The sequence below is a fragment of the Limulus polyphemus genome, unplaced genomic scaffold (genome assembly GCF_000517525.1).
Source record: "Limulus polyphemus unplaced genomic scaffold, Limulus_polyphemus-2.1.2 Scaffold1290, whole genome shotgun sequence".
In the NCBI taxonomy this organism is placed as follows: Eukaryota; Metazoa; Arthropoda; class Merostomata; order Xiphosura; family Limulidae; genus Limulus; species Limulus polyphemus.
Window position 1 is genome coordinate 47,696 of NW_013666900.1, and position 9,525 is coordinate 57,220.

Below are 9,525 nucleotides of genomic sequence, written 5' to 3' on the forward strand. Positions count from 1 at the left end.
ACTAACTACTTTTCGTTTTAGTTTGTATTTCCTAACTTACTACGGTGGGTGGTAACTAGTGATAGTACACACCTACTACAGTGTGTGTGTGTGTGTGTGTGTGTGTGTGTGTGTGTGCAAGAGAGAGAGAGAGAGAGGAATGAAGATAGCATTATTTTATCTTTCAGATGCAGCTACCTGTTGACACAATCATCACAACCATGGCAAGTATTATCATATCACGGCTTATTACATTACACACAAATAACATTTGTTAATGATAACTTACAAATTTACTGCTTACATTTTGTACAATCATCTTGTCTCAGCTAAAACTGCACTATATGATGTAACTCAGTCACGTGATACTTCATGTACAAAATTTTTATTGTTGATTGGTTTGTGACATACAGTTACAATAAGTATTGAAAACATAGGACAACAACATAGGCTGAATTGTAGTATTTAAATAAGGTTTTATTTGTTTTGTTTTATTACTATTAATACAGATAAAACTATGGAGGTAGCAATCTATTGGTGCCAGATTAGATTTGCTGCTCACCATGTCAGTGTCACTTGTACAGTATTCATGAATTGTCATGTGTAACTTATCTTTGTGTGTTAGTAAACGGTTCCTGAGATTGCTCAATGTGTCTTTACAGAGCTAGTTGAGACTATGTAGATGACTTAGACAGCATTTTACAGTACAAGACTGTCACAAATGTTACATTCAAAACTTAATTAAACAGCTTTATTATCAAGGTATGTAATTTAACTTGGCATGAAATTGTAGCTTTGCTTTAATTGTATATATTTAAAATATTAACTTCTTAATTTAAAAAAGAAACATTTTTTCTATGTCACATAATTGGTCGGCACTTCAATCTGTCCACTATTTCGACACCCAAAGTTAATAGGATCAACAAGGCTTAGGAAAGAACAGCTGCAAATATTATTGAGTACAAACAAGGTCAAGTACACAGTAAATACTGCAAATCCTTGATTTTTATGTATATTCATTATTGCTATGTATATTTAATCAAGGTAACTAAAATGTAAAAAACTAGAAATTTCTCATTTCAGGTTAACAAAACTTAAGTAAAATAAGACTTAAAATTTCGTAAGCTTGAGTCTAAGCACAGTTACGTGCTGCTTATGGTAGGTCTACTGTAAACAACTCATGGTGCAACTTATTCTTTTTGACAAGAGTATTTCTGTTCCACTAGACCCAAAGTATAGCAATAAAACCACAATATTAAAAGAAAACAGATAAGAAAAGGATAACAGTTGAAAATGAAACTGTTAAGGTATGTAATCTATGACTTTCTGATCAATACTACAGTGAATGCAGAGGGAAAAAATGGAATTACTCATTTGATTTCACATTTATAAAATATTCATTTCACTGTACATTGATGATTACTTTATAGTTAGTGTTAGGGTACTATTAATTTAGAAAGTTCTACAGGTTATGCACATAAAATAAAGAAATTGTATGATAAGAAGTACTTTTCCTTCGTGGCATGAAAATCCCCTTTCACTCAGACTGATTCAGTAGAGACTTTAGAAATTCACATACAAATCTTTAATGCAAGTACTTTATTAAAAATATTTTGTGTGTGTGTGTGTATATGATTTTAATGTTTATTAAAAGCTTCCCAAATTTTATAAAGATACACATAGTAAATTCAGAGTTATAATCAGAGCTGGGCATTTAGTGGTACTTGATAATGGATTAATTTTTGATCTCATTAATCTATTACATTCAGTTAATTGATTATTCTCATATGAGACTTGTATAATTAGAATAACTAGAAATAATAATCTGAAACACTAATTCCAATGCTCATGTTCATGAGTTGTGGATTATCAATTAAGCTGAAAAACGTGAACCAAAAATTATAATGAAAAGATAAAATGGCAATATTTTGATTACTCTGATTGTTGAAACAATCAAAATCAATAATAATTAGAAACACTGGTTTTGTTTAGTTGATTATTTTCATGACATCAATCAATTTAATTGTAAATTTGATTAATTTATTATTTTACACAACACTAATCAGTGTAATAGATTATACTGTTTAATTGAGTCAACTGCCCATTCTAGACGTAGTATGCATATATTTCCATGTACAGGCTTGGTCAAACTGATCCACTTTTCATGCTTAAATGATTAAACTTCAATAACTAGAAATAAAGTAACTCTTGACAGTTACAATCATTAACTCATTACTAAAACATATAAACTTAAAGTATAATCAAAATTGTGGTTAGCAAAAGAAAATACTCTCACACAAATCATTGTCTTTCAGTCACCAAATTTTTTTTTTTGGTGGTTTTCTTTTCCACGTCTTACAATATGAAGAGATGCACTCCCTCTGCACTGTTGTTGAAATAATTCACACTTCTTTAAGATTTAGCTTAAAGTTCTCTTTCCTCAAATGATCAAGTACTTTTCTTAGCCATCATAAGCAACACTAAAGGTCTTCCCACATGTGATTATAATCCAAGTTGATAAGTAAGTCATTCTGGTATAGTTACCAGAGAATACATTCCATTAGTCATTCAAACGTTGCAGGTGCATTATATAAACCAAATGATAGCACAACACACTGGCACAACCCATTTCTCGGTAAAGGCTGTCTTTACTTGACTTGCTTTGTCAACTTACGCTTCCCAGTGTCCACTCTTCATATCCAATTTGAAAAATCAGCTTGACTCAGAAAAAGCATCCAAAACAAAATCAATCCTTGAAGAGGGAAGGCTTCCTCCTTGTAACATCAACATCTTTAATCTTTTGATTATCCACACAAATACAATAGGTGGTACCAAAGGTCTAGTATTCAGTTCTATTACTCCTTACTCTCTCATGGCTTTATTTATTTGAAAGCCTCAGCCTATTTTGCAACTGGAAGTCATCTGGCTAAGTGATATGTTAGTGCTACATCTCCACTATCAATTTGAGATATTTCATTTGTCTAGTCTAAGTCACAAGATCCACTGGATAAAGTATATTGACATTGTATGAATAAATCATGTGATATTTGGCACTAATCAGTTGTAAGGCATTCAAAGATCTTGAGATACAGCTACTGTAAATAAAGTGGTGAACTCTCCTTAAGTGAAGATTTAACATCTCCCTCGATACAAATTGTTTCTAGGGTGACTACTTCTGATATTTGGTGAGCAAATATTATGTGCACAACCTCACATTTTGCATTGTTCCATCCATAACTAACTCAAATCTCATGGTTTGTTTTGTTTATGGCCTTAATGATGACATCCTTATCCTTCAAATCCATGAGAGTTCTTCTGACCAATAATCTCTCAGGACAAGCTGGAGTATTTTGGTTCTAAGATCCCCAGGTACTAGACCTAAAATTGTTTCCAACAAATCCATGTATATGTATCTCACTGCTTTATGGTAAAATAACTGTCCTCAATATTATCACTGGTAGTTCAACCATAATTGGATTTATACAGAATTTCATGATCAAAGACTGTGAATTTGTTTGAAGCTAGTCTAATCTCATCTGTACATTTCCATATGAAATCTATTCCCAACATGCAGTCTTTCTCAACGTCAAATAAACACACATTACTGATCATGTTGTATATAGAAGCCTCCCAGAGTAATGGTGTCTTTCAACTCTCCAATTGCTGGAACTTTAAGGACCCTCACTCTTTACATTAACTCATCCTCTGATTTCTTCTCTGAAGACAATTCTTGATCTAAAATTACCAGATCAGGTCACACAATGGTACCTGTAGAACTCAGGAACGTCGAGAGCCAGCACAGGCTCTGGGGAAAACATCCTCACCAGGCCCCCCCCCCCATTTCTCTCTCTCTTTTTTTTAACATTTTCAAGAATTTATTAAAAAGAAGATCCTATATTAGGACAGCAAGGAGCTCATAAATCAGACAAAATCATAGCAGCAGCCATTTTTACCTCATAGTATAAGTGTAAAAATGTTAATAAAGTAACAACAAATATCTATTAAATATATAAAGTAACAAATACATATTAATTATTACTCAAATTATTAGTTCAGTCGTTCTTAATGTATCAAGCTATATGCAAAGAAAAGCCCAAACTGTTTTTTATCAGTAAATGAAGATATAACCTGAAGATGCTTTGCGGGCTTTATGGCATAACTAGGTTTCTTTCGCCTGGGCCCCTGGGCAGTTGCCCCTTTGCAAGAAAGTAGATGTTAACAATAAATAATTGAATATACCTGCTCTACGAGCTGAATGACCTGTTATCTTAATTTCTAAAGGCAAGCAAAAGTAAATTTATTAAATTTATACAGGTTCATGTTTAGTACTTGTTGCTTTGACAGTAAAACAGTATCTGGTGGTAGAACAGAATGAAATTAGACTGATTAAGCCATGAAAACATAGCACTGCATTAGCATATCTAAGCTAAGCAATGGCTAATGTCAAGCAAGCCTACTTATAGTCTTCTCATTTCTTATGAAAAACCCTACAATCATCAAAATCTTCATTTAATAAGTTAGCTGTAAAACAACAAAAAATAAAAACAAATGGGTTAAATATTCCAGAGCCTTTAATTACTAAATCTAAATTTATCATTAATACATTTCTTAATTACATTAGGATCATAGTTTACTGACCTAACATAGCTTGAAATGACTCTCAAAGCATCATTTCTTTTAAAAGCTTTAATGTTTTCCCATACTTTTCCCATGCAAGTCTTCTAGCATCTCTTAAGTACACCTAATCAGTTCTTGATGTACTTCTAGTATAAATGTTAAACATTCAAATATGAAATGAACATTGATTTACCAACAGAAAGAAGGTCATAATTGGCCAGTTGATGAAAGTTGTTTCAACTAGTATGTCTTAATATGTATGTTGTTTACTACAGATATCAAATATACTCAGAGAATTATATTTTGTAAGATTATGGCTGATATTAAGATCGTGGAAAAGGTAACTATAAGAAGTATAGATGAAAAATATTTAGAAGTACCAGACCAGTTTAAATAAAGGCTTTGAAGCAACACAAGTATTTTCAAAATTAACAAATGCTTACTTACTACGTATGAAAAGAAATGAAAATAAGTTACAGTTTGATGTTTTACGAAAAAACAAAATTATTTTTTGTAGTCAGTAAAATTTGATATTTCCACTAAATATACGAGTATGGTGAAAAGAGTAAATTAGTAAACAGGATGTTGAAGTTGTATTTATAGAAAGCTTAGGTTCTAAAATAGAGAAACCACTGCAGTTTGTCTTCAATCTTTAGTTATAAGCTTCTTAGTTTAGTATGTTCAGTCCAGATTTACTAACATAGTAAGGATAACAATATTTTGAAAATATAGTGAATAAGAACATAACCTTGTGCAAAGTGGCAGAAGTCCATTCAAAAAAATTTTATGCTTAAATAATGTAATAAAGTACATGCACACTAAAAAAAATCTTTAGATTAAATGTTAGGAGTGATATGACTGAGGATTCTAATATTGTTTGGGTATAAGTACTGTTAGTCAGAACTGAACTTTACAATGATACTCAGTAATAGATTTAACATGGTCTAAACTAGTCGTTTAAATAACAGCAAGATGATTATTTTCTATATGTCTGAATTGAATAAGATTTTTTCTAGGTGTTATATTAAATTTGTATTAGTTACACAGTAATTACCACAGTCTTATTTGCATTTATTGTTATGCATATCCAGTAGCATAACTTCAAAAGATTCCCCCACATAAGAAGCAATTGGACCCCCTGCATTTTTGTTGGCAATTCTTAAGTTTGTCAGGACCTCCCCCCCCCCCACATACACACACACACAATTGTGGGGGCATACTTATGCCACTGTGCATATCACAAAATTTAGTTTGATAACTATAAAATGTACAGGGTATATTTCTGGGGCAAACATATAATCAGTTATAAATTTAAAAAATAACAATTAACTTCACAAATCCTACATTATTATTACACCTCACCTAATTTGCGAGACTATTGAGAATTATATAGTCTTGGTCATTTAATTTTTTCTAAATGAAATCCAAGTGCATCCATGTAACTGCATGGAACTGTTGAAGTATAACAGCATAAGTATAACTTGAGTAACACTAGCTTAATAATGATCCCACTTAATAAAGTTAATTAAGAACATCAATCCTCGAGTTTTGAATATCTTGTTGAGCTCGGACTTGATATTCTCAAAATACTAATAGTAATAATAATATTTCTTCTTATGTGTATTAAATTTCAATTTAGCAGTCATTATTTACAAAAAAAATGTCTGTCCAAGAACTTACAGGATGCCAACATATTAAGTCATCATATTTCTTATCTTCCACGAGTTTCCAAAGTTTGGTCAAAAACGCAGGAACACTGTTGTTAGCAGAAATATCCGACGTGTGCATTTTCTCGATTTCCTTTACTAGCTTTTAATAATTGAAGTTTATTTCTTTTTCTATTTTAAAGTGTCCCCTTATTTGTTATATGTGTGTACTATTAGTAATAGTAATACTACAGTTTTAACAGTAATAGAGTAAACGTGTTATTTACTCAGAAACAAATTAAATAAACATTTGTTCCCACCTGTCACTGTCAGTCAAACACAAAACAAATCATAATATTAGACAACACCATTTTACTTTAGATATGCCGAGTGTCATGCTACACGTACTACTCATCATAACTTCAACAGTTTTTAAAACACACAAAATCAAATTGTACGATTCATTCGTAAATGCATTTTATAACTAAGCTCGCTGTCTTAACCATATACGGAGGTTATAATACCTTAACGCCCTCTTTTAGTGTATGTATGCTTTTCACTTATTTACTGCAACCATATTCAGGCTACAGAACACATAAAAATCAGACGTTCCACTTAAAATGAAATTAAAGAAAAAAAAGTTATAGATTTAAATTTCAGTAGAATACCTACATCTATTCAACAGAAGCGAAATTAGATTAATTGTGAATATAATATGATTTACAATAGTAGAAAATATATCACATGTAGTAATTTGTTTGTTTGTTGTTAAGGGTAAAGCTACACAATGAGCTATATGTGCCATGTCCACCACGGGTTCTCAAAATTCGGTTTGCCTTCAAACATACTGCTGGGCTACATGTGGCGAGAAAAACGTAATAATTAGTTGCTGGGTGCACATTACGAAACAATTTCTTAGGTTCGATTCTAATATCATACACATATGTTAAACATTTGATAATTTTTATAGTGTTGTGGCTGGGCCTGGCATAGCTAAGTGGTTAGGGCGCTCGACTCGCAATCTGCGGGTCGCTGGTTCGAATCCACGTCACAACAAACATGCTCACCATTTCAGTCGTGGGGGTGTTATAATGTAAGGGTCAATCCCACTATTCGTTGGTAAAGGAGTAACCCAAGAGTTGGCAGTGGGTGGTGATAAGTAACATTCCCTCTGCTAAATTAGGGACGGCTAGCGCAGATAGCCCTCGTGTAGCTTTTCGCGAAATTCAAAGCAAGCAAGCAAGCTAATGAAATGTTACCTGTGAGTAACCAAAAAACTATAAATGTTCAGTTTACTATCATAAAGCTTAAAACATATAAAAATAGATAGATAAAGTTCTTCGCAAAGCACTTCATGGAGAAACTACCGAGTTTCTGTCACCATTAGTTTTGACACAGGGCCGACACATAGTGATATCAAATTATAAGTTAATTGCGACTTGAAATAAAAGATCTATACCTGAATGTAAAATGCAACTAAAAATAAGACTAAGATAATAGGTTTATTGAAATAAAATTCAGAACTAGAAATCAAAGAAAAAACGATACTTCAAAAAACTTAAAAGTTAACCGTGTTTAGAATGGAATCAAGCAATATTTATCACAAACAGTTGGTAGTAGCTTGTTTGTTTGTTTTGAATTTCGCGCAAAGCTACACAAGGCTATCTGCGCTAGCCGTCCCTAATTTAGCAGTGTAAGGCTAGAGGGAAAGCAGCTAGTCATCACCACCCACCGCCAACTCTTGGGCTACTCTTTTACCAACGAATAATGGGATTGACCGTCACATTATGACGCCCCCACAGCTGAAAGGGCGAGCATGTCTGGTGGGATGGGGATTCGAACCAGCGACCCTCAGATTGTGAGTCGAGCGCCCTAATCACCTGGCCATGCCGGGCCTGGTAATAAGCAAAAACAATAAGAAAGCGCCAAAACTTTTTTTTCGCTGTTTCCTTTTCCTCTGTAACCAAACAATTACACATTACAGTCATAAAGTAGCTCAAATTAAAAGTTATTCCAGCAATTCTCATCGTAGTCCTGTCCCCGTTATAGAAAACCGTAGAAAAGTTGTAATCCTACGTTAAGTTCAGCACAGAAGTATCAAGGTTAGTACAGTCATCAGGATTCAAGGCCAGAAAAGGGCAGCTTTCAGAGAAGTTTGAGGGATTTTGTTGGTACTGTAACAAACCTGGGGACAAGGCAGCTCAATGCCGGCAACTTCAACACAGGGAAGATGCCACTGCAGGAAAGATTGCTACCCAGAAAAGTTGTTGGAACTGTGGAGAGCAAGGACATATGAGTAGCCAGTGTAAGAAGAATACTACTGATAAGTCAGCTTCGGGAAACCAGTAGCGGTTGGTATTGAGGGACGCCAACCAACCCTCATTGTGAAAGTCCCAACAGCTAAGTGTAAAATGGAAAGCACACATGGTGTCTATGTGACAGGAAAGCTGGATGGCCAAAAGTGCAGCTTTGTCATAGATTCTGCATCTCAGCAAACCCTTGTGAGTATCAAGTTGCTGAATCACAAAGGAGTACCAGAAGCCATACAGAAGCTCGGTGGTGTGATAAGACATCATGCATGGTTGTGGGTAACAATTGAGCTCATGGGCATGAAAAACAGACAGAAAGTATACTTGGCTGACATTGAAGACCAATGCATACTAGGGTTGGACTACTTACTACCGAGGAAGTGTGTAGTCAATTTTGATAAAATGACGTTTGACAACAACAAAGGCCAAATTCCAGTAAGTGTTGCTGCTTCTGTTGATTTGCATATCACAGCACTTAAGTCAACTGCAATACCCCCTATGTTAGAGAAGAAAATTTGGGGTAGAAAAAAAGAACATTCCCAAGGAAGCCCGATGCTTGTTGAAGCAGTGGAAGACCCATCCAGACAAGCAGGCGTGAAGATTGGAAGGTCACTTGTGGCAGGTCACCAAATAGTACCCATAACAGTGGCTAATTTCTCTAGATATGAGCAGACACTTAAGGAAGAGGCATTGTTGGGTGTGTGCCAGGAAGTATAGAGCCAGTCAATGTTAAGGCGAGAAATACAACCATAAAGAAAGGACATCTTCTCTCAAAACATTTAACTGACCTCTATAAGAAGAGCATAATACATTTGTCATTATCACAGGCTCTTCAGGTTAAAGAACTTTTGGTGGATTATGCAAACGTCTTTTTAAAAGGAGATCATGACCTCGGCTGCACAGGCCTTGGTGATGGATTATTTCACCAAGTGGCCTGAGGCATATGCAATACCAAATCAGGAAGCTACAACTGT

At 34.1% G+C, this 9,525-nt stretch overlaps 1 protein-coding gene across 4 annotated transcripts in view; it reads right to left on the reverse strand.

Annotated features, from left to right (window-relative positions):
- Positions 1-6,765, reverse strand: part of LOC106462956 — a 43,840-nt gene extending 37,075 nt beyond the window's left edge. For 2 of the 4 annotated variants that reach the window (XM_022390363.1, XM_022390362.1), the window contains exon 1: positions 6,277-6,765. The gene's annotated coding sequence lies outside the window, so the exon portion shown is untranslated. The remainder of the gene's footprint in view (positions 1-6,276) is intronic. The other 2 variants (XM_022390361.1, XM_022390360.1) reach the window with 2 other exon arrangements.
- Positions 6,766-9,525: the final 2,760 nt, after the last annotated feature.